The sequence below is a fragment of the Prionailurus viverrinus genome, chromosome C2 (assembly GCF_022837055.1).
Source record: "Prionailurus viverrinus isolate Anna chromosome C2, UM_Priviv_1.0, whole genome shotgun sequence".
NCBI classification, from domain to species: domain Eukaryota; kingdom Metazoa; phylum Chordata; class Mammalia; order Carnivora; family Felidae; genus Prionailurus; species Prionailurus viverrinus.
The window spans coordinates 152,609,401-152,635,288 of record NC_062569.1 but is presented as its reverse complement, the minus strand read 5'-3'; the positions used below and the strand labels follow the sequence as shown (position 1 = coordinate 152,635,288).

The 25,888-nt window shown below is 49.1% G+C and overlaps 1 protein-coding gene across 7 annotated transcripts in view; it reads right to left on the bottom strand.

Annotated features, from left to right (window-relative positions):
- Window positions 1–25,888, bottom strand: part of KCNJ15 (potassium inwardly rectifying channel subfamily J member 15) — an 80,726-nt gene that overhangs the window by 31,611 nt on the left and 23,227 nt on the right. The window contains exons 2-4 of one of the 7 annotated variants that reach the window (XM_047875332.1): window positions 16,614–16,862; window positions 15,911–16,110; window positions 804–1,057 (exon numbers count right to left, since the gene is read on the bottom strand). The exons of 1 other annotated variant lie outside the window; for it this stretch is intronic. The gene's annotated coding sequence lies outside the window, so the exon portion shown is untranslated. Of the gene's footprint in view, window positions 1–803; window positions 1,058–15,910; window positions 16,163–16,613; window positions 16,863–25,888 lie in introns of all 7 variants that reach the window. 5 more of the 7 variants (XM_047875333.1, XM_047875331.1, XM_047875334.1 and 2 more) reach the window with 5 other exon arrangements.

Here is a 25,888-nt window from a genome sequence, read left to right as displayed (position 1 = left end):
TCTCTCAGAGCTAAGATGAATTTACAGCAGTCTATGTAGGATCTTTCTCACTCCCAAAAATTGTGACTTAGAGTTAACCAGGCCTGAAGCAGATCCTAAAAGCCTAAGGTAAAATGCTATCAATTGGACAGTCGGTAAGGATAACTAGACTACTAGCTAGCTATCATCACTTACTATTTTAAATACCTTCCCCCTCTTCACAAGCCATGCGGTTTGTGGATAATACAATACACGATATTGGAAGAAGTAAGCCTCCGTATGTGCTTGTTCAAACAGCTGCATTTGTTAGACACCTTGCCATTGAAATCAAGGTCTTTAAGGCTCAAACATCAGTGCTAATGCTGCAAGTTATTTATTTGTGAATTTAATCTGAATTAAGAGCTAATTGCTATTTTTAGAAGCATGCCTGTTCTTTACTAATAGTTGTATACCCAAAGCCTTCGTTCAGGAAAATAAACTGGGGCTTCAGTCTCTACAGCATAGGGTACAAGTATTCATCACTCTTTTTCCTCACGAGGTTAAATACTGTCTTTTATTTGCAGTCCCATAGCGTAGTGCCTACTCACATTTAAGCACTAGAAGTTTCAAACACGGGAGTTTTCTTCAAATCAGTAAGATACATATTAGTTGAAATGGAAAAGAGTGGAGAGTAGGGGGAAAAAAAATCATGCCTGAGGTCACGATGAATCATTTTGGTTGGACCTTCCAGAAATTCCCTAGTCTTTTGAGGTTTGGATGTTTTATTTTTCCCTTCCCTCGGTGGCACCCTGGGTGGCCAGCGGGAAGCACTCTGGGGGCCTTACCTTGAGTCCAGGTGCTGGGACCCAGCTCAATCGAAGGTCCTGGAGATCTGGGGCAGTGACCAGGGGGCCCGGCTCTGCAGGAAGGACCTGGGACCGGGTGTGCAGTCCAACCTTGGGCCGCATGCTCACGGGATGGCCAAAGCTGGGTAATGGAGCCTTCCTCACCCACTTCCATGGTGGATGAACAGCAGAGCCTTTGGCCCACAAGGAATTCCAGCCCAGGACTTTGGATTTTATGGGTGAACGACAGCCCCCTTGCAAAAAAAGAAAAAAAGGTACTTGTATCTGACCTGGCTCCAGATTCTTTTATATGCTGTTTGCTATAGAAACTGCCAAGCAGAACCACTGCCTGGAAGGAGGCACAGCATTTTCTCATGCTTCATGGGTGCTGGGGACACTAGCAATTCTCCCTCTCGCCTGGATTCTCTCCCACGGGGCTCTGGAGCCTTGGGAGGTTATCTGACAAAGAATCACATTTCAATCATTCTCAAAGCTGTCGTGGGCCTCACACTCTCGGTCACGGGCCCGATCGCGGTGCTAGGTCACGGGTTGCGTGGTTGGTTTTCAAGACACCAAGCTACTGGGGCACCTCAGTCAGTTAAGCGTCTGACTTCGGCTCAGGTCCTGATCTTGTGGTTTGTGAGTTCGAGCCCCGCGTTGGGCTCTGTGCTGACATCTCAGAGCCTGGAGCCTGCTTCAGAGTCTGTGTCTCCCTCACTCCCTGCCCCTCCCCCAATCTCTCTCTCTCTCTCTCTCTCTCTCTCAAAAATAAATAAACATTAAAACACCAAGCTACCAAGCAGCCCCTTGGGGTGGAGAATTTTTGTAAACAAATGAGAACACACTAGAAATTTCCCATGACTTTGGATGGCTCTCATGTGCCATCATTTTCGATGACCTCCATATGCATTTCTCCAGATGTTTCTTCTCTGCCAGTCTGTTCCCATAATGACCTCTGGACAGGATGTGGAGTACCTGCCCGGAATAATAACGACCAGGCCTGCAGCCAGGTTGTGGACAGTTGTATTGGGGAAGCATTCTAGTGCACAGGCTCACTGCTTCCTGACTAGAAAATACTGACATGGTGTTCAGCTCAGTCCTCAGAACATTCTTTATAGGACCATCCCTGGGAATGACAGTGTTCAGGGAAGGAACTATTAACAAATGTCAACAGTTTAGGGGCAGCACGGATTGTTTTCCTGCGATCAACCTGTCTTCTCTCTCTCTGTCTCTCTCTCTCTGTCTCTCTCCCCACCCCACACACACACCCTGGTCCAATTTACAGTTTTTGACAAAATCGGATGAATCATCACATATTCAGTCAATATTATTCCATGCTCAGCTTTGTCTCGAGCCCTTTGGTGATAGAGACGCAACATGAAATAGTGAAAAAATATAGGGTTGGAGCCTGACAGACTTGGGTTCAAATGTCAGGTCTTCTGATATGACAGTGTGGGGAGAGGGGAGGCCCTTAAAGTCTGGAAGCTTGTGCCAAGCTCAGGAGGGACTCATCCCGAGGACAAAGGGAGATGCCCTGTGGAAAGTACTTGGGAAAGTGACCTTGGACAAGTATTCAGTCTCCCTGATTGTCAGATTCCTCCTTTCAAAAAAGGGGCGCCTGGGTGGCTCAGTCAGTAGAGTGTCAGACTCTTGATTTCGGCTCAGGTCACGGTCCCAGGGTCTTGGGATCGAGCCCTGTATTTGACTCTGTGCTTAATGTAGAGCCTGCTGAAAAGTCTCTCTCTTTTTCTTTGCCCCTCTCCCCTGCTCACACTCTCTAAATAAATAAATAAATAAATAAATAAATAAATAAGGGAGATAATAAGGCTCACCTCGCATTAGGATCATAAACAGCCAGCCGAATGCACCCAACACAGGGTGCAAAGCAGGACCCTGAGAAGCATGGCTGGCTGTCACTCGGTCAAGGGCAAGAGGCCCCCAGACATCAGGGGCGTGTCATCTGATTGGGGTGGGAGGCAGCACCTGTGCCCAACAAACAGCCACTCGGGGACCCAACATATGAAAAGGGCTTCATTGCCCAGAGACATTCTGGGTTGGGTTCAGCCCAGAGAGAAGGAAATTCAGGGAGTCCAGAAGTGATGAGGCCCCTGTGGAAGGGACAACCGAGCCTCGTGGGCCTTGAAGGGAGGGTGTTGAAGGCGGATAACAAGACCGGAAGCATAAGGAAAGAACGGCGGCCTTGGGGAAAGAGGCCACACCGGCAAAGCCAACAAGGTGAGGTTGAATGCAGAGCAACTGAACAGAGGGCCTGGGTGAGGAGGGGAGCTTGGGAAACGGAGGTCAAGTGACAGCGTTGGCGATAAGCAGGTTGGCTAACGGACGCCCTGGTCTGTGCTCGTGACCGTCCGATTCCAGAAATCTGGGTAAGACGGCTGCCAACCGCACACGTCCCCAAGTCCTAGGGACACCTGGTGTTTTGGTGCCAACCTTCCTCTCTGTCTCCTTTTCCCTGATTTTAGAGAGCACTGTGGTTTCTTTCCCGACCAGGCTGTGCAGTATGTACTCAATTTATAGTTTACAGGGATTTCTCACACACCCATGTATGTTTTCCACTGAAGTCTGTACTTTTTCCTAGACCCGCCCAAATTCCAGAGCATGGCTCATTTGTACGCCAAGTTCATAGTATTTCTCTTTGTCACTCTCCTCTTCTTCTAAAACCTAGGAGAAAGTTACCTTTTTAATGTTTCTGCGTGTTTTTAACAGCAAAAAAAAAAAAAATGAAGGATGTCAAAAAAATAATTACAAGGGTAATTTCTGATTCAATCTGCCTTGAGAACAACCCCGTCAACGGGCTTCTGCCAAGTCTAAAATCTTGTTCATCAGAGTTTGAGTAGCTACAGGGGCATGATCCCTTTTATAAGTAAAAGAATAATAATAAAAAAAAAATCTGGTTGAAGATTTTGTAAGAGTGGTGACCTAGCCTCTGGAATTCTGGGCTCCTTTACAAAGTCAGGAAAACAGAACCATATAAAAAGGGAATTAGGTCCTCGGGGAGGAAAGTCAGCTCACGTGGGTCATTTTGAGAGTGGTTCTATCTACTGATGCCTAGAAGACAGAAGAGCCTTCCCTGACACGTTCGTCCAAAGCGTCTTCTCTGACTCCCTGGTGTCTCTATGGCAGGCATTCCTCCAAGTTCACGGATGAGAAACAGGGAAGTTGGGGACGAGGCAGAGGCTCACACAGCCCGGAGGTGGGGGCTCCAGCCCAGGGTTTTCACCTCCTTTCACTACCCTTCTTCTTGCCAGCCATCCTAAGGAAGTGTGCTCACCTCGGGCTGGGCGGAAGGGGGTGCTGAAGAATCTGTTGGGGAAGTGGGGCCCTGGGGTGGAGACAGAAGGAACCAGTCTCTGTTGTTTGATGGCTTCCTGTGTGCCCCAAATATGCAAAGACACTGGGGCTCATAACACCAGTGCACGTTACCCTAGGGCTCCATGGCTAGGAGTTCACACACATCCAGAATGTCTGCTTCCAGAATCCAAAGTCTCTCATCATGAGAGCATCCTGCCTCTTTCTTTTTGAAAAATTTGTTTTTAATGTGTATTTATTTTTGACAGAGAGAGAGAGAGAGAGACAGAGCGTGAGCGGGGGAGGGGCAGAGAGAGAGGGAGACACAGAATCCGAAGGAGGCTCCAGGCTCTGAGCTGTCAGCACAGAGCCTGACGTGGGGCTCAAACTCACAAACCGGGAGATCACGACCTGAGCCGAAGTCGGATGCTCAACCGACTGAGCCACCCAGGTGCCCCTTGCCTCTTTCTTAACAGAGTGAACTTCTTTTTGTCAAGCTTCCACCATTACCTGACAGGGGCTTTTTCTCTCTCATCTTTTGTTTCTTTAAGGCTTCAAGAATTCTTATCACATATGTATATTCTCCTTTCCAGAAGTTTCTGAAATATTACTCGTTTGACTTTTGCTGAGAAAAATTAAGGCTTCCACTCTTTGAATCCACGTATGCATTTTTCAAAAGGGCTATAATACTGCACTTTGTGTTTTGCTGAAGTTTTGTTTAATCACAGCACGGCACGAAACACCCAGAAGGTATTCCCCGCAAAATAAACTTCAAGCTGTAGGTTCAGTGCCAACAGCAGCTAATTGTTCTGAGGGAACTGGCATTGCTTGCTCGTTCTCTCTCCCTCGTTATGACTGTCTTTGTCAGATCCTGCTTGTGTTCACAAGGTCGCTGATCTTAAGAAAGAATAAACTTGAAAAGTCTTGCTTTAATCATGGCAGTAATTAGCAAATTTGGACACTGCATTATCTTTCCCTTTTTACTGGAAACACATTCAAGCATGGGCTTGTCGCTTTTCCAGGGCGTCTCAGGAAGACTGAAGCTCATAACTTGCAAAAACCAGGTATCCATCCAGGTACGAAAGAGTCTGAGTTGCTGGAAACTTCCTTCAGGAGCACATGTCAGTGCCCCTCCCCACGAAACCTATACGTTTACAATCATGATAGAGGTCGATTTATTGGATCACTTGGTTGACTTTCAGGAGGAGAAGGACCAGGCTCGCCACCCTTAGAACGCAGACTGGAAGAGAAGAGACTTTCGCCATCGACGGGCTCAGAAGGGGCCATCCATCCTGCGCTCCTGAGGACTCCGATTTGCCAGCCGCAATAATCTCTTGGTCCTCTGAGCGTTTACCTGGAGTGTGAGTTGGGAAGAGGCTACTGAGCCCTCCCCACAACCTTGTCTTGTTGGCATTGTCAGACCACCTGCTGCTTCTTCCCCTCAACTTCCAGACCCGCTTCCTGCCCGCTCTGATAAATGAGTCAAGGCGGCATCAGTAAGAGCATCTCCAGAACGTTCCTACCGTCTTTTGCTACTTTGGTCTGCCGTCTGCTTCTCTGCTGAGTCCTTCTCTTTCATTCTCTTCCCGTGCGGTGGACTTTTCCTCTTGTCTGCGTCCGCCCTCGCCCCCCACTGGTTATGGTCCCCAAGGTCCTACGCTCACCCTCCTACACTACTCTTTATAGCACGTCTCGTGTCCTCTACCTGACGCTCTTGACCACGCCTGGTCCCGTTAACGTTAACTGTTGTTGACCGACAGCACAACTCTGAGAACAACTCTGTCTTTCCCTGGGACGCCCCTCCTCGAGAAGTGCCCAGAACTGACTTGTCCCGAACAGAAATCATATTATTTATCTTCCCCAAATGCAGTTACTCCTCCCGGTGTTTGGTCCCAACAACGGCATCCTCGTTCTGCCACCTGTGAAATCCTTCCCTCCTGACTAATGTAGTGCGAGCCCTTCTAACGGACCCTGCCGGTGCCTCCCTTTCCCCTTCTGTTACCATGCCGGGCCCCAGGTCTTCGGGCTCTCTACTGGCCTCTCAACACCCCATTCAGGCAAGTCACGTGGCCTGCATGCCCAGCCTGATATCCCTAGAGTGCAGCTCAGAACCCCCCAAAACCAAAGCTTTCGGTGACCCCTCACTACTTACCAAACCAGACCCCAGACAGTCCTTGGCAACCCGCCCGCCCCTGAGTCTCATCTCCGGAGGCTCGGCCCTTAAGGCTCTGGCCACTGGAGGCCAATGACCTTGCGTCAGAGTTGGCTTCACCCCTTCTGAAGCAAGCCACATACCCTCTACACCCTGTTTTCCCCCTCTCAAAAACAAGGCTGATAGAAAAGCCCCCCAGGTAGGATAGACAGTTGTTGTGAGGATTAAGGTGGACCTAGAACCAAGTTGTCTTTAGTGAGCTCTCAGCATCGCCTTGACCGTTGCCATCACTCCCCACCCCCACCCCCCTCCTCCCTGATGCACCTGCCATTCTGCTCGCTCTGATGGCTCCTCCCATCCTGACTTTCAAAGTCCTGTCCACTCACCTACACTCTCTCAGATTCCCCAAGGCCTTTCCCGACCGTCCCAAACAGATCTGCTCTTCTCTCTTGACTATCCCCGACCGCTAACCGCTAGCCTGGCTCCTTGTGCGATTCTGTTCTGCCTGGTGCCACAGACATTCTGCTGCACGAGTGGTTTCTACTATTTCTTCTGTTCTGTTCCCACCCGTACGTCATCACAGAAGCCGACTGGGGGGATCCCTGTGATCAAGGACCGCGTCTTCTCCCGCGACCACCCAGCCTCCTGCCCAGCTGGCCAGCAGCACACACGCACTGGGCGAAGGGGTTTGGGGCTGGAGCCCAACTCTCCAAACTCCTAATAGGAGTTGATTAAAAACTCATTCAATATACATTCCCACCAACTTTGGGCCAGTGCCTCATAGACCATTTCTTCAGCTATCAAAAATTTAACAAAGGGTGCTGCAAAAAAGCGAAGTTTAGAGAACATTCCCAGGAGGCTGGGCTGGACAGGCCAATATCCATCATTATAAAATTTATTTTTAATTTTTTTCATGTTTAGTTTTGAGAGACAGAGAGAGACAGAGTCTGGGAGGGAGGGAGAGGGGTAGAGAGAGAGGGAGACACAGAATCCGAAGCGGGCTCCAGGCTCTGAGCTGTCAGCACAGAGCCTGACGCAGGGCTCGAACTCACGGACCGCGAGATCCGTTCATGACCGTTCCGCTCATGACCTGAGCCGAAGCCAGATGCTTAGCCAACTGAGCTACCCAGGTGCTCCTACAAAATTTATTTTTTTTTAACGTTTATTTATTTTTGGGACAGAGAGAGACAGAGCATGAATGGGGGAGGGGCAGAGAGAGAGGGAGACACAGAATTGGAAACAGGCTCCAGGCTCTGAGCCATCAGCCCAGAGCCTGACGCGGGGCTCGAACTCACGGACCGCAAGATCGTGACCTGGCTGAAGCCGGACGCTTAACCGACTGCGCCACCCAGGCACCCCCAAAATTTATTTTTTTCAATATACATACCCTCACACAGCCTCACACTCCAAAATGCCATGTACTGGCATAGGCTGCTTCCAGTCGGAGTGAGATGCATTTGATTACAATCACAGCAAAGAGTCTCTTCTAAGGTTTAGTCCCATTAAATTTCATCCTCAAAATGGAGAAATCTTAGAAAATTCTCTTCGACTTAAAATTTAAAACACACTGAGAGCCAAATACCCTGACTGCCACAGGTACACTAACACAGGCCTTAACTAAACATAGCACTTGACAGAGACTAGAAACGACGTGATGCCTGGGCCTTGCCCCCCGGATTGGCCGCACCCTGGGTCAAATCCCCCTCTGCCTCCTGGGATTGCAGCCACTTCCTCCTCTTTCTTTCTTTCCCTTGTTTTCATCCCCAGGATTCAACTTTCAGTGCACGCTCCCATGCCAAAGCCATGGAGTTTTATTTCAGTGTCCTTCTTTCCAAAATACTCTGCGTGCTGCTCGCTTTCCCCGCATGGGGTTTATTCAGCTACTTTGTGGTAGGTGCGTGCTGCCCCATTTAAGCACTTCTAGCAGCCGGTCTATCACGTCGAAACGTTCACCGAGGGAAAAAAATGCACCAGGTAGTAGTTTTCAGATGCATGCTATTTTAAAACACTTTGGATAAAAAGTTCTCTGTTGGCGTAAATGCAGGCCACGGTTCGGGTGAGGATGTAATTATAGCAAAAATCCCACCTTCGTGTCAATGCCTGTTGACTCAATGAGGATCGCCCAAGGAATGATCCGGACCAAGCTCTGGGAGCGCCAAGAAAGCATCAGGTAAGTCTCCATTGCCCCAGAGCTTACAACTAGTCGGTAGGTGAGACAGACACATAGGTTGCCTTGTAACGTAGGGTTGAGTGGGGTGAGCCAGCTCGTCCGGGAGGGGGAGGGACGTCTACAGAGGGTTCCTAGCCCAGGCGTGGCCGGTCATAGATGGCCTCCTGGCAATGGTGCCAGACCCGAGTCTAAACCGGTGGAGAACATTTATCACCTCACTTATGGACGAGCAAATTATACACATAGTGACAATTAAATTATAGACAGTGATTTTAAAAAAGAAAGATCTGAAGAGCCAGAATAGACACGATCTTTCAAAAGAATCATAAAAAACGATGCCTGTAAAACTCAACACTGCAAGGGCCTGATTGATTCCCAGTTTCAAACACGAAGTGCATTTAAAACTCACATTTAATTCTGAGGCCCCAAACGAGATTCTGCCACTGTGGGCCTGCCTACGTTCAGTTTGCGGTTCTCAAAAAGCAGATAAAACTCGGGGCCAGATCAGGTCGATCAGGTGAGCATCTGACTCTTGGTTTCGGCTCTGGTCATGATCTCACGGTTTGTGAGTTTGGGATCCTCTGACTTCCTCTCTCTCTGCCCCTCAAAACTCATATAAAGTGAGCAAGTGATTTACTCTAACTACCTCTCTGAAGCGTACTCCTATTTTCCCTTCTCATGTACTTTTTATGTAATGTTACATTTTTTTATTTTTTATTTTTTATTTTTGGGACAGAGAGAGACAGAGCATGAACGGGGGAGGGGCAGAGAGAGAGGGAGACACAGAATCGGAAACAGGCTCCAGGCTCTGAGCCATCAGCCCAGAGACTGACGCGGGGCTCGAACTCACAGACCGCGAGATCGTGACCTGGCTGAAGTCGGATGCTTAACCGACTGCGCCACCCAGGCGCCCCTGTAATGTTACATTTTACGTGAGGGGCTGTGAGTGTCTTTGGAAACTCACTTAAATCCTTAGGGAATAAGATGGAGAGAGAGATATATATATAAACAAAGAGGCAAAAAGTAAACACATTCTTAAGAGCTGACTATCTGTAGCCAGTTCGGGGTCCCCAAGGCCGGCCAGTCACCTGTAGGGATAGCGCAGGTCCCGAAGGTGTAACTCAGAGCCAGGACGAACACGAGCACTGTAACATGTTCTTGGAGTGAATGACACCTCGCCATCCCACGCCAACAGTAGTCTGCAGAGGTGGCCCCAGTGGGGCCGGATGACATATTCATTGGAGGAGCGAACGATAGCTATAAGGAAGCAGGAGGTGGGAGGCAGTTCTGTCGCCCAACATGGTTGTACAACACGTGACTCCCAGTTAAAGCCTGGCTCTGCCGCAGGACTTCTCAGAGCTTTAGGATGCTGACGATGACTGTGGAGTTCCAAGGGGGGCCTACAGACCGCGGTAGCTTCCTATCTAAGCGTAAACCTTATTTTTTGCAGGGCGAGAGTTATGTGGAACCCTCTTCAGGACTCTGCTTGCCACAGAACTTCCCAGGACAGACGATGCTTTACAGTCTAGCTTGACTGAGGTTCAGGGTATGCCCTCCTGCCTTTGGGCTGGGAGAACCGCTCTTGCCCCAGAAGCCGGAGCCGGGAAGTATAGGGCCAACGACTAGGTGGTCTCCCCCAGTTCCCAGGAGATCGAGTCCTGGAGGCCCTGGAGTGGCACCCTCACTGCACCCCTCTTACCTCCTGCTGCAGCTCTGGCCTGCCTGGGAGAAGCCAGTTCTGCCCATAGGGGCCAGGTGGGTTGTGGTATCAGGAACTAGAACCCTGAGCATTTCTTGATCAGATCATCCCCGCATTCGTATTGACAAGAATCGAATCATGCGACCTAACACCCAACTCCTTTGTTAAAGACTGTTGTTAAGACCAGCATCCCTATGATGGCACTTTTTTTTTTTTTGACACTGTTTAGAGGGCAATTTGAGGGGATGTTTCATCTTTAATACGGACCTCGGGTGGAAATGATGGATTTGAAACTTATGAAACAAGACAAGGTGTCGAAAATAAAGCCCCACTCTATGTTGTTAGCATTGAAATACTTTCTCTACACCTGCAGTTTCATTATTAATGTGTGGGCTAAATACACACCCATGTGGCGTTTGTGACCTGCACTTATATGTCTGTGCATCATGTCGCTCACAGTTTGTTATGTAAAGATCCCTTCCATGGACTTTTGAAGATATAAAGAAGACAGGGCGGATTCTCATTCTTTAGCATTTAAAGAATTCTAGACAAAGGAACCAGGCGCTCCAAGGCTTGTCCATTTCCTTCAGTTCCCGGCGGGTATGTGGGGAGGGCGTTTTTAGGAAGAGTACAGATGATGTCAAAGGTCGAGGTGCTTCAAAACAAAGGATAAAGTTTTCCAACGTGTTCTCCAAAGGTAGGAATACAGGGCACCTCAGGAAGTGAGAAAGCCAGAACTGGGGAGCTGATCTTGTATTCTTTGGCACGGCGGAGTAGGATCGAACAAGATACGGATGCGCCAACATTTGCAGGCACAAACATCGCTGAGTGGGAGCGTTATCTGCCTGCTAGGCATGGGTTTTGCAAGCATTCATACGGAGAAATGGCACTGTTAACTTCTGGCAGAACCGGGAACAGCATTAACAGAAACCGAGGGAAGAGGCTTTCCCTTGCCGGACACGGGGACATTTCATGGCCATTTCGGGAGGGACACCCGGCACAAGGATCCACATTTCACGGCAACCCGCCAGTGACAGGAGGAACATTCTACACATCGCCCGGATCAATTTTCCATATATCACCGATCATTAGATATGCGTAAGCACGATGGTATTTTCGCTTATCTTTTTCCAGTTACTTAGAGGGCAGCCAGCAGTTAAAATTTACATAAGCGAATGCAACCGATCCCTCAGAGATACTAAGTATCAGGCCTTTATTATGTACGACAGGGTGGATTTATCCTGAAGGTAATGACATTAGCTTCAAGATGCCTCACTTGTGCTGAACCTTTGTACCTAGTTTTCTAGTCACGTTTTTCCTTAAAGAGCGCCCCGACATTGAATATTCTTCAAGCTCCATATGACCTTGATGAGCCTCTGGTGCCGGTACTCGAGAAAACACACAAGAATTTCATAGTCATCAGCCCGACACTAGGAAGCAACTTCAGCTGAAATACAATGTGGATTGAAACCCAAATCTGACTACCTGGGTCCTCCAAACAGCCTGAGAACTGGATCCCAACTCAGAGGCGTCCCCTGTGTCCCCCATCGGCCCCATGCTGATCTGTGATCCCAGGGGCATGGTCAGGTTGAGAACCCAGACCCTGGGGGTTGATGGGGGTTGGTCAGGGGCCAGGGCAGGCACACTGGCTCTTGGCCAGTGCCACAGCCCCCCCCCCCCCCCCCCCGGCCCAAGGAACTGCTTACTTCTCCTTTTACTGTGGATCAACACTATCCAGATTGCTCTGAATTTGAGCCACCGAGTGGTGGGAAAGAATGAAATGAAACTGTTGCTAAATCTTTGCCACATTTCCTCCTGGCCTCAGCCCCCAGGCAGCACAGACGTGCTTTTCCACTGTAATTGCCAATTGCTTCCTGTGGACATGTGTGTTTTTGTATCAAATATCAACACCTTGTCCTTCTCGAGTCCCGCCCGTCTGATGCTGTGAGCATGATCAGGCATCCCTGGTTCATGACCGTATCATTTTGTGCTCTAGAATTTTAGGTCTAGAACCACAGACTGTATTCTGGAATCAGGCTGTATGTGACCTTCTAGAGTCAAATTGGATGGTGCTGACTATGGGTTTATCGATCTTTCCACCTGTTAAGGCATCCTGCCCACTGAAGGGAACACAGGTACACGGACCCCTTACGAGCTCTGATGACCTTTCTGTAAAAGAAGTGTTTGGGCTAAAATGCCCTGGGACTATGGTCAGCATTTCCACGTGGACTCCAGCTGCACCCTGCTGAGCGGAGGAGCCCTCACCACTGTCTGCATTAAACCCACAGAACATTTTGTGACATTCGTCAGATTCCAGTTTCTTGCCTTGTTTTACGCAGGAATGTGGATTTTGCTCATTTCCCCCCCTTTCATCTCAACAAAGTAACACTTACAAGATAAAACTTTTTTTCCCCCCAGAACATATTTTTTAGATTATAAATTATTTCCTTCTTTCTCTGCCCTCCACCCTCCCTGTCAAGGTGGGGAAGCAGGATGTCCTCTTGTCCTTTAGTTGAGGGAAGGCTTGGCATTTCTAGAACTCCTCACTTCTGGCCACACGGTTCCCTTCACCTGCCTGTAAAAAGGAGGGACGGGGGAAAGCTACCTGAACGGCAGCAGAGGGCCAGACGTGCTGGGTCAGAGCTGTCTGCTTCCCGGGCACTGCATCCTTGAGGGGCACAGAGCAAGGCTATCCCACCACCCAGGGCTGCCACACCCCACTCTCCAGCTGCCCCCACTGCCCCGCGGCCAAGGTGGATCCATGACACGGAGGCGAAGGGCAGAGGAAACGAAGGATGGATAATAACCTCGGTCTGATATGCCCCTTGCATCTGTCCATGAATACGCAACACCTTCTTTGCAAGCATCCAAACTAACATTAACTCTCGCCATAGCTTCCTAATTATTTTTGAAGTGGAGCTACTTTGACTTGAAGGACGAATGCAAACACATTTGGAGATACCCGATTTTGTCCAGTGTGAGGTGCTTAATAAAATTTCCGCGGGCAGGGGGAGTGGGGAGGGGCGCGTGGGTGGCTCAGTCGGCTGAGCGTCCGACTTCGGCCCAGGTCATGATCTCACGGTCCGTGAGTTCGAGCCCCGCGTCGGGCTCTGTGCTGACAGCTCCGGGCCTGGAGCCCGCTTTGGATTCTGTGTCTCCCTCTCTCTCTCTGACCCTCTCCTGCTTGCACGCTGTCTCTCTCTCTTTCTAAAGTAACATTAAAAAAATTTAAAAAAAAACTTGTGAAAAGACAGTAGCTGAATTACCTATATAGTAAAGACTGCAGGAAATGATTAGGGAGGTTTATATGCCTTGAACAGGGGATAGTCGTCTGTGCCCTAGCATGCTTACGGCTGTCTGTGGACTGCTTGTGTCGCTTCTAAGGTTCTGATGCTGCCAGCAGGCAAATACAGTCCACGAGCAGCTCAGGACTCTGACGCCAGGCATGCGAGGAAGTCAGCGGATGACTCCGTGTCTCTCTCCGGGGAGGGGGTGCGGCAGGAAAGGCAATTTCGAGTGTTAGACGTTCACTGATTAGGTCTGAAAAGGTTTGCCTCTGTGCAGCCGCTGCCCCACATGGGTGGGTTTTCTTGTGCCGAGCATGTTGCTGTCTTTCAGGTATATAATTACACACACATGCGCGCACACACACACGCACACACACCGAAACAAGAAAGCGCAGCCCTTTGGAGATCTCCTGCACGCCAGGGCAGAGCCGGGGTGTGCTGAGCCCTGTGTGAAGAGACCCGCAGACCCGATTTTACTGGCTGTCACGGCCGCTGGCGTGGGAAGCCTGGGGTCTCGCTCTCCTTCCCTGCAAACACGGGCCGTCTGCACTGGCTTGAAGTGTGATGAGAGGAAATCGGGGGAACAGCACTTTCCGTAAAATGGCCACGACTGCTGGTGGCGGAAGGAGTGGTAAGAGGGTGGGAGGGCTTTTTAAAAATGTGTTTTCCGGGGCGCCTGGGTGGCGCAGTCGGTTGGGCGTCCGACTTCAGCCAGGTCACGATCTCCCGGTCCGTGAGTTCGAGCCCCGCGTCGGGCTCTGGGCTGATGGCTCAGAGCCTGGAGCCTGTTTCCGATTCTGTGTCTCCCTCTCTCTCTCTGCCCCTCCCCCGTTCATGCTCTGTCTCTCTCTGTCCCAAAAATAAATAAACGTTGAAAAAAAAAATTAAAAAAAAATGTGTTTTCCTTAAGCTTCCAGAATCACAACATCCAACCTAGTCTATTCCTGCAAACCCCCAACGATTTATGCCTTGATTTAACTCGGTGAAGACCCGCCAGCTCCGTTATTTGATGAGCATTTCTGGGATACGATGACCCCGGTCTGCTTAAAGTCTTCCAATTTGCAAGCTTTAGGGGAGACTGGCCATGTTACCTCTGGGTGGCTCCCTGCATGCTCATCGATTACATTTGCAGCTAGAAAAGAAGGAAAACTGCTCAAAACAAAAAGAAAAACAAAAACCAACCAAAAAAGCCCCGGGAAGGAAGAGCGGAGGAGGGAGCCCTGCATGAGCTAAGCGCTGACTTGCACGGCCAGCGTCCTGACACTTTCCACCAGCGGCTGGTGTTTGAATTGAACACGAGTGGTGGCTGCATTTGACTCTCTCCTTTGGATCCTTAGGACAAGTTTAAGTCGAGAGAATCCGTCACCTCAGGCTATGGCTGCTCGTTACACAGGTGTGTAAACATTTACAAAGACAGGACCCATAGGGTAAGATCTGGGGTGGCAGTCGACTGTGCGTGAGTGTGAGCGGGGTTCTGAGGTTTCAAAGAAAGGACTTGGCAAATCCTTTGTCATTTTCTTTTTTTTTCAAAACGCTTCCTTTAGGTAAACACACACACACACACACACACACACACACGCATGAAACAAAACAAAGATTAAACTATTTTCCGCTCGGAAGAAATAAACCCACGCACGTGTGAATCGAGCGGGGCACACGATTCGGGTCTTGGATTCAGTCCAGTTGAACATCGCGCTGTGGGGTCAGTTTCCCGACCCGCGGCACAGAGAAGCTGGGAGGTCAAGAAACACCTCCTCGGACGGCAGGTTCTCATAGCCTCCAGGCGACGCCACGCGGAAGTGCAGGCAGGAGATACAACACCGGTTTCACGGGAGCAGCGGGAACTCACAGGAAATCACACACGGGTTCTAAGGCAGACGCCTTCCCCCGCCGGGTTGTGAACAGGGTTCCTGATGTTTCCGAAGCCAGAATTGTTTACCTACCGTGGAAAACTTACGTAACTTTCTCCCTCTCTCTCCCTCTCTCTCCCTCTCTCTCTCTCTCATGAGGATAGGTAACAGATTTTAAACTATTCCGGTGAGGTTTCGCCTTACGGCAGCCCACCCTGACTTCTCCCCGGACAAAGGAAGCTCACGGCCAGAGAACGACCCAAGAACTATCTCATGCCTGCAAATCAGTACCAAACCCGCTCCGACAGACACCGTGAGAGAAAACACTAGCAAGGAGAAGCCGGAGTCATTCCGTCCCTCCACCTAGATCACTTACACCCACAGCAAACAAGACCACATCTGGATATGGTTTCCCAGGCAGGAATAAAGCGCTTTTTTTTTTTCTTTTTGCCCCATCATTAAGTAAAAACCCGCTTTCCACATGCAAACGGCACTTGTAAATCTCCCCCAGATAAGCTAGGAAGTTTTGAACGATTTAAGTGAGTTTTAAGAGACTCACCAACCCCCTTCATTGCCTTGGAGTAAAGTTTTCCAGAAAACCCTGCAGCCGGCTGAGGGCTCCGGTATTGACCGAGGCACGTACCTCTTACCTGCAGGGATGCACCGGGCTCCTGGCTAGAAGGCAGGCGGTGACCTGGCAAAGAAATGGTCCTGGTGATACAGGTCGCCTTGGGAAAGATCGGTGTTTGGGTTGGTTCTCTCGGAGTGAAGAAAAGTCTCTCGCTGCTCGCTGTCAGTCAAAAACTAGTTGGTACAAGTTTCAGGAGGATTTACCTGAAGGAACTGAAGAGAGGAGGAAAGAGATTGGGAGAGATTGAGCGGAGGGAGGAGGGACCTGGAGGGAGGAGGGCGGGGGGGGGGGGGTGGGGGGGAGGGAGAGAGAGGGAGAGAGAGAGAGGGAGAGGGAGAGAGGGCTCCATGATGTCAGCAGTGTGCCTTAAGGAAACCTACAGACCAGCAAAACATTCTAGTGGACACCAGCCCTGAGGTCCCTGAACACCTGTAGGGGAGAAAGCTGATGTCCTTTCCAAGAAAAGGGCCATTCGGCCGTTGAGGAAACTCGGGCCACTCAAAGGCTGTTTTTAGGCCCTCTTGCCCGAATAAACCATAAATAAATAACCCGACGCTCTCTTCTAGCCAGCTCCCCTATACCTCCTGTTCCCTCCTCCTCACCCTGTCCCCACTGCGGCTGAATGTTAACAGAAACTCCTGCCTCTCGGGAAAAGCAGAGGGAACCTGTACCGATGACTCATATGGTGACTATATACATAAAAGCAAAATATCACCGAGAAAAACTGTGTGCTTTCCGCTCGATCCCCTTACGGCCATGTTGATTTTTCCTCCAGCCTCTGTGTTCTCTGATCAGGAAGCATAAAGAAGTGGGACGGATATGGGTAAAATCAGGTTCTTCTGGGTCGCGGAAGCTGGGGTTGAGGTTCCCCGTTGGAATCTGGCTTCCAGCGTTTGTGTGCAGAGTCTGGCGCCTTTAAGACTTCCGTCCTCGAAGCAGAAGGCTAAGGGGGAAGGCTCAGTCTCTGGAAATGGAGGCAGAGTTTGTTTCTGGGGCACAGTGGTAAGTCCTCGCTCTATCAAGCCATTTCTTGCGGCCATGACCCACCCAAGGGAGGCCCGTCCAAGGCCTGTGCGGGTCTCCAGGCTCCCCGTGGCCAGAGTGCACAGGGGCCCCAGCAAACTCCGAGGCGATGACCTTCCCACAGGCGCCTGCCCCAGTGAGACCTCCTGCATGGGCCCAAAGGCAAGGCCAAGGGAAGCAAAGGCCGTCTGTCACAAAGGTGACGACGGCACCCTCACACCCACCCTGTGCAGGCACCTCGGAGGGCTCAGGGCTCTGCGGCTGCTTTATGCTGAATGATTTGTTGGAAGCAAATGATACGTCCCCTCCCCTGATTTTTGGGGTCCGCGCTGCTGTGCATTATCCCCTCGGCTCCACGCTGGGCGCCGCTGTGGCTTTTCAGGCGGCTGGAACTCAATGGGGGCAGGAAGGGGTGAGGGGCTATTCTCGTTTTCAAGGGGGGATGTCTGAAAGTCCCTATTTTGTCCCACCCCCTCCCTTGACTCCAAGGACTGGCGTAAATCATTCCCTTTTTTCCGGTTCCCCAGTGGGAACAGTGCACCCTTCCCTTTTGCCTTTCTCTTTCCCGGGAAGCAAGGGCTTCCTCTTCTGCCCGCGAGAGTATGGTGGCCCCTCCGAGAAGATGCTGGGCTCCCTGGGGGCTCAGGGCTTGAGAGGATGAAGATGACACGGAAGGTGCAGACACCTTCCAGCTGGTGATCTTACTCCATCATAGGAGGCTCGTAAGGAAGCCCCATATAAAACAGGTAGGGGCACCTGGGTGGCTCAGTCAGTTGAACATCCGACTTCAGCCCGGGTCATGATCTCACGGTTCGTGGGTTCGAGACCTGCACTGGGCTCTGTGCTGACGGCTCAGAGCCTGGAGTCTGCTTCCGATTCTGTGTGTGTCTCTCTCTCTCTGCCCCTCCCCCGCTCATGCTCTCTCTCTCTCTCTCTCTCTCTCTCAAATAAACATTAAAAAATTAAAAAAAAATACAACAGGTAAACACAGAGGTGGAGAATAACAAGAAAGGGGAAACCCAACTTCAAGGTCTGTCTATATCCTACCTCAGGTGATGGGCACAGGCTGCCCTACCAGCCCAGAAGGTTCTCCATCAGATCTGCCATTTACCCAATTGACCCCATTCAGGACTCAGCCCAATGGCACCTGCTCAGGGGGGCTGGGCCCCTCATCTCATGGGACCCCAACCCAACTCGCTTCCTAGGTCTCCCTTTTACTCTGCATGTCCCTGAGCACTGCCTGAATTGTGCTGGTTCTTTATCGTTTCTCGCTGGTTTCATTTAGACTCATCCGCACCAGTCTTGTTCGCTGCGTGCCCCTGGCACGTCGGAGTCCCTAAAATAATCAATTGTCACGTAGATTTGTAAACGGACACTACAGTTTGTTACAATTGAAATTTAATTCTTATTTTCTTACTTTTGATGAATATTTCCGGTCTCCGCTTTAATTAATAAACTAACATTTGAATACTCATTCTCAACTTATTCTCAGGTTCTTTCAGGGATGTTATCAATTTGATACTCAGGCTAAAAAGGCACGATTAGTTGCATTGAAGGGCGAGGGAGCCAGGGAGGTTAAGTGATTTGCTCAGAATCATAGAGCTGGAAGGGGGTCAGGGGTGAGGCTCAAAACAGTTCTCTCTCTCAGCCCATGCATTTTTCATTAGGCTACATTTTTCTCAAATTAGTCTATGGTGGGCATACATATGCATGTGTCGATTCCTTTGAATATACTACATGAATATGTAGTCATACACTACATGAATGATAATCACGGTCTAGTATTCTGGCTTTCGTTCTTGCAGGGCCATACAAAGTAGAGCTCATGTTCATTCATCACACACTCTTAAATGTGACGAACGAAGAAAATGATCTCAAAATAGTGTGAATACATGAAATCATTTAGAGGTTAAGACAATTAGGTGCTGAGGTTGTAGGTAAACAAAAGGTGGCGAGGCATTAAAAATGCAAGGCAAAGTGTGGAGAGGTGAGTAGGAAAGTTCTAGAAAAGTATCTATATGAGATTTCGGTCCCACGGGGACAGACTTTCCTTAGCATGTTTTGATAACCGACTGAGCTAATTATTTCGGATGCTAAGTGAGAAAACCAGGGTAAATTATTAATCTTGACCGAAAACATTTTGTGTCACCCAATCTCTCTCCTAGCCGGTGAATGAAATCTGCTTTACAAGCCGCTTCTAGAGAGGAGGGTCTGGGATCTACGATCAGATTTCTTCAAAACACATAGCATATCATCTTGTAATTGAAGAGGGTTAATGTTATTAGTCTATTAGCTTAAAATAAAAAATAAGCATGAATGAGTATTCAGTAAATCTTTCTTTCTCCCTTCCTTCCTTCCTTCCTTCCTTCCTTCCCTCTTTCCCTCCCTCCCTCCTTCCTTCCTTCCTGATTAATTGAAAGCAAGACTCTTACATGTGTCAAATTTGAATAGAGTACACATCTAAAGTCTGCATTTTTATCCCAAGTTCTAAAATGATGTCTTAAAACTGGACAGAAAAGATCACAAGACCTAGGCCTTTCAGGAGAGCCATTTCCCAAGAATAATTTCCAAAAAAAAAAGAAAATGCTGTCGTGTTTCCAATTCTCATCTTGGCTTAAACGGAGACATAAAAAAACCTTCATTCTCTCAAACACCTTAAGTGTTTTAAGAGGGAAAAAGTACATTTTTACCTTTGAGCAGATCTATTTAAGTTGCTTCAGATATGGGACTGTTGATGGAGTATTATGTCAGTGTTATGTTAAAACTTCCTGGAAGCTGCCTATGACCCCACAGCTGCAAGTCCCTGCACAGGCTCAGCAGGATGTGGCCGGGTGCCTCATTTGCTCCCACAGCTCCTGTCCCGGAGGCCTGCAGAACACTCCTCCTTCCCCCGAATGTAGGTGAGCCGTGAGGAATGAAGAATGTCCGTTTCAATCCTCACAAGACTCTGCAGACCAGAGCTGGGGCGCCGCTTGCCTCTGACCTTGTCAATGGGAGGCTTGCCCCAGGAAGCCACAGAGCTGAACTCGTCTGGGAGTGGCTTTCTAGAAGCAGGTGTTGCAACAAGGATGCACTTGAGATTTATTCAAGTGCTCCTGGAATCGCTCTGACGGAGAGAAAGGGAGGCAGGCAGGGGAGGGATGAAGTTAAGGAAGGGGACAATTTTAGGCTCAGGCCTGAATCTGGAGAGGGTTCTGGAGTGCAAGTAGCATCTTAGAGAAGGGATCTGGACTTTCCTGCTCTTGCCCCGGCCACTATTACTAAGAGAAGGGCTGATGGGACATCCAACCTCCCCGGTGCTCTGGCTTTCTGCCTCTGCCAGGAAGTGGCCAAGGGTGGCCTTAAGGAGGTGGTGGACGGGGTGGCGCAGTTGGTTAAGCGTCCGACTTCAGCCAGGTCACGATCTCACGGTCCGTGAGTTCGAGCCCCGCGTCAGGCTCTGGGCTGATGGCTCGGAGCCTGGAGCCTGTTTCCGATTCTGTGTCTCCCTCTCTCTCTGCCCCTCCCCCGTTGATGCTCTGTCTCTCTCTGTCCCAAAATAAATAAAAAACGTTGAAAATATAAGTTATTTGGGGCGCCTGGGTGGCGCAGTCGGTTAAGCGTCCGACTTCAGCCAGGTCACGATCTCGCGGTCCCTGAGTTCGAGCCCCGCGTCGGGCTCTGGGCTGATGGCTCAGAGCCTGGAGCCTGTTTCCGATTCTGTGTCTCCTTCTCTCTCTGACCCTCCCCCGTTCATGCTCTGTCTCTCTCTGTCCCCCCAAAAAAATAAATAAACGTTGAAAAAAATATTAAAAAAAAAAAAAAGGAGGTGGTGGACGGGGAGGAAATATTCACACCGAGAAGCAGGGAAGGAGGTCCGAGGGGATCTGGGCAGGCCACCAGGGGCATGGGCTCATCCTGTGAATGCTGGAAGTGATCCCTTCCACTGGTACAGGCCCCCCCTTACGGTGAACCCTCACCCCCTCAGCATCCGCCACCCCCCTCCTCTGCTACATCGATTTCCCAATCAAAATAAAATTGGGGATGTCAGCACTAAAATTTCGAATTTCCCTTCAGACGCACATGGTCAGTTCCTCAAAGTGCCAGGCAGATCCCAGCAGGGCCTAGCACCGATGGAACACTTCGCTATTGAGGCCGTGTCAATTTAGTTTGATTAATAACTGAACTGGGTGTCTTCTCTTTGCTGGGTGACAACGACCCCACGGTCCCAGGCCTGGAGGAGAGTGCAAGATCGGGAAGTAGCTGACTATAAACTGGGTGATAGATGCTACATGACCAAAATATTCTAGAAGCCCATAGGAAGGGCAATGGACTGTGCCCTGGGAGTTTGGAGGTAGGCTTCCAGAGGAGGGGACGATCGGGTTCAACTGGTAAGTTTTTCATAGGCAGGGATACTGAAGGGCTGTAGGCATTATAGAAAAAATAAATAGAACAAATGATGGTGAACACGGGAAGAGCCAAGCGATCTCACCTGTGGGACAACTCGCCAAGGTGGCTCTAACCTGAGCCTTACGGGATCTTGTTTCGATGGCAAGAATCACAAAAACAAAAATGGATCCAGCTATAGAACCATTAAGGGTATTTCATTAAGTACGAAAGTATATAGGTCACACTGGCCTTAGCGTGAACCTCAAGAGCCTGGAAGGTGCCCTTCTCTCAGTAACACCAGAAGAAGATAGAGGCTGGGGTGCCTGGGTGGCTCCATTGGTTAAGCATCTGACTTCAGCTCAGGTCATGATCTCTCAATTCATGAGTTTGAGCCCCACGTCGGGCTCTGTGCTGACCACGCAGAGCCTGCTTGGGATTCTCTCTCTCTCCCTCTCTGTCCTTCCCCCACTTCCTCTCTCTCAAAATAAATAAACTTAAAAAAAATAAAGGCCACATGTTTATTTATTAATGTTTACATTTTATGAATATTAACTTTGTAACGAAGAGATCAAAGCTCATATTTGTTCTCTATCATTTCTGCCTTCCATTTAGACATTCCAGTCACCAAGCAGAAGTGAGCTTGCCCCAAACCCCCAAGAACGCCATTTTGCCAGGGCATCTCGCCAGCTCGCCAAGCCATCCCGTTCATGTAAACACCTCATCTCCCACTTTTGCCGTCCTGCCTCTCCCACCGGACATCTCTCCCTGGAATGGCTCTGAGGGAGAGGGAATCACTTACTGATGTTTATGTCCCAGAAAGGAAGCAAGGAGAAGAATCAGCAAGGCTTAGTCACAGCTCGAGGGAGCCTACAGGTCATTCTGTCCAGTTTCTTGATATTTTGAGTTAGACTCCAAAGACCGGACAGTTTCCTTCACAGTGTCCACAGAGCCTGGAACCCAGGATCTACACCAGCATCCCACTGTAGCTTCTCATACCCTGCGCTGTACTATGTTAGTCCCTACTTTTACACATGCTTGTACCCATATAATTTATTCGAATGGCAGAAACCCATGTCAAAGCTCGAATTGGTGTAAAAAGAGCTGTGGGTCTCAGTGTGAGGCTGTCAGGACACGAGGACAAGCTATTGGACTCATTCTCTCCCCAGATTTGCCTGATGGGCTTGGAGCTTGAAGCTGATAAAGTGTTAATAGAACAATAAGAATAATTTCCCCAAAGGCTCAAGCCTTCGGAGGAGGCTCTCCTGGTGGATACTACACCAGATCAGGCTAGAAACAAAATGGCGTCCCCAGACATCGAACTCAATGTGGAAGCAGGCACCAGCCCGCATCCCCAGAGCTCGCCCTTCGCTTTTGGAGTTTCAGTGACTGATCGTTGACAATACGTTCAACATCTCTGTAGACCACAGGGGTCTCTCAGAACAGTATCGTGTTGCCTTTCAAGGATTGTGACCGGTTCTAGCGTTCTCTCTCTCTTTGCTCCTCCTTCCCATAACATGGCGTATGGTCCAAACAAGATCCCTGTTGCATTAACTTCTTGCCGCCAGCTTGCCTCCACCCAGAACTCACAAGCCACTCCATTTTTTTTTTCTTGATTGAGGTTGAGACCGATGGGGAAACAGATAAATACATGTTTGGGCCTTTTCTGTTGAAAACAATCATGATCAAACACGCCAAGTTTGAGGGCATCATTTAGGGTGAGGAGTGTGGCTGTTTTGTGTTCCATGAAGGACCTGAGAGAATTTTCAAAATTATCAACAGCAGCAAATTCTGAAAAGGAGCTAAACAAGCCAACTACTCAAGGCCTAGGGGCTACCAACTGAAAGAGTAGGTAAGGTGAAGTAACGGTATTTCTATAAACCTAATGGAAAAACTGGCCTCATAGGTAAGCTCGCCCAACTTTGTCACAAGGCCAGTTACACCTGAACACTGTGAAGGATGATCCCTTGCACAGAACGGGTGAACGGCCCTCACTGAATTACTTACAAGGTCATCTGTTCTTGAACTTGATTTCATCTATTGGTTTTTAAACCATCCCATAGGACACAGCCCCTGGACTAGTAAATCATGTGCCCTGTTCAGAAAAAGGGGCACCTGGGTCGTTCATTTGGTTAAGTGTATGACTCTTAGTTTCGACCCACGTCAAGATCTCACAGTTTGTGAGTTCGAGCCTCACGTCGAGCTCTGCACTGCCAATGAGGAGCCTGTTTGGGATTCTCTCTCCTTCTCTCTCTCTCTCACACACACACATACACACACACACTCAGAATAAATTTACAAAATTATAATGGGATGCCACAGAGATTACCCCAAAATTCAAAAGTTCCTTAACAGCAATGAACCTCCGAGTTACTCCTCTGGAGGGTAAGGAACCATCTTCTGGTTTTCCCATGATTCTCCCTGTTTTGACCCTGGCAGTCTCATGTCCCAGAAAATCCCTTAGATCTTTTGTAGTCAACGGCTAAATTTTCAAAACTTAATTTGGAAATAAAAGTGTTAGCGTAGGCACGCTATCCTAATTTTTTAGCACCAAACAGACCTTTGCTAGGGCATTTGTATGATACAATTTTGTCAAGTGGGAAAATGTATGCTTAAAAAGTTAGACACAGAAATGATCACCACTCTTCATGGGGCGTGGACACCTTCCTTTAAACCTCTGCTGGAGCTAGTTGTTGATTCCAGGTCCCCACCTGCAGCATGGCTCGGGTGTCGGTGACGAACGAAGCACCACTGACGTGAACCCAGTGGTGATCCAGTTTCCCCTTGCCTTTTTCAAGTCGGACTTTGTTGCTTTAGCTAGTGTTGGTGCCACCTTATATCTCATGTTCAATATGCACAATTTGTTTCCAGTTCACCTGACATCCACTCTTACTAGGTGGATGGTGGTGAGTCCCATCAATGAAAGGTAGACGGTATTGTCTGTTTTTCAGTGTTGACAGCGTGGGCTGGGAAGCAGGAAAGCAACATCCACAGGGTAGAGTTCCCATTTCCAGGTCATTGCAACCAATGGGATGCCACCTTCCTTTCAGAGCCCGGCCATATCACTGATCCGGCAACGTGTTACAGGCATCGACTCACATCTTCTGTTGCCATCTTACTGTTTAATCTTGAACCAGCTGTATAGGTAATAGGCTAGGCCAGACAGTGAACTATCGGTGGCCATGGACCCTATCTCTACGAGATGGGCAAATGCAGTATTTTGCACCCAGTAGACTGAGTCTGTGTTGGAGAATCCAAGATTTACGTTTAGAATATTTAAAATAGAGTCGTACAGAAAATGGTTATTATCACCCTGAATAATTTCAGTGATCACTTGGGGAAGACAAAAGCAGTGAATATTTTAGTGCTGGCTCCTTGGTTAGTGATAAAAAGTCACCAAGTCGGAGTGCTCCAGTCAGTGGAGCGTCCGACTCTTGATTTTGGCTCAGGTCATGATCCCAGGGTTGCGGGACTGAGTCCCACATCGGGCTCTATGCTGAGCGTTATGCCTGCTTGGGATTCTCTCTCCCTGTTTCTCCTTCCTTCTCTCTCTCTCTCTTCTCTCTCTCTCTCTCTGCCTCTGACTCTCTCCCCTCCTTGCATACTTACACTCTAAAATAAAATAAAATAAATCAGCAACTCAATGGGGCATCTTTCTTTTTAGGCTGGAAATATCAAGGGCAAGCAAGGTGTGTGACTCCATCTGGTGATGTGGACACTACCCTTCATCAGCACATCGCATCCAACGGTCCCCTCCCTCCCTACAGGCCTCGCTTGTTCTGACACTTGTTGCCCTGAGGTTTTGGTTCCCGAACATACACAGAGCCTCTTGTCCACTTCTGCCAAGTTCAGCCCCTGACCTCTGGCACAGCCCCCTGGGGGCGCATTGCATGTTTTCCGGCTCTTTTTATTTCGATTTACCAGTTATTGAAATGATTAGGCTGTACCTCTTTCTTTTGCAGCATCCTGAATCGCTTCCCTATGAGCCCATATAGCTCCCATCTCCGACAGCCACACGGAAGAATGTCATAAAACCTCCTGATTCTCCATCAGTACCCCTATTTCTACAGGACGTAAATGCACCTAGGACTCATTTCAGACATTTATTATTAGCAAAATTGGGTAAACAACTGGGGTTTTTGCTTTTGGATCTTTCCCATTGCGGGATTGTGCCTGTGGCCAAATATTCTAGCTATTGTGGAAAAACCGAGTGATGCAATTTGGCTAAATTGTGCAAAGTGAAAGATCCCAGCCAAGTTGTCATAAACTCTAAAGGACTTCACACCGAAGACGGAGCAGGAGTGCAGAAAGAGGGTACCAGGCACTCTTAAAATATCAGCCGTGAGCCCCTTCTGTTCCTTGTCAACCTAAGCAGAGGGTCCACACTGCTTAGGGAAACACTGCCTCGCGCCGATCTACCCAAAGGTACACACATGTGTTAAACGAAACATGGGCTCAAGGGGAAGACTGTCCACGGCCACTCTTGTCCTCGCACGGCATTTCCCCTTATCGAGGGCACTTGTAGACGCTGCCGAGTCATCAGCAGGGCAAAGAGATGGTAAAGAATGCCAGTAAAAGGAGGCCTTTTTCTTTCTTTGTTCT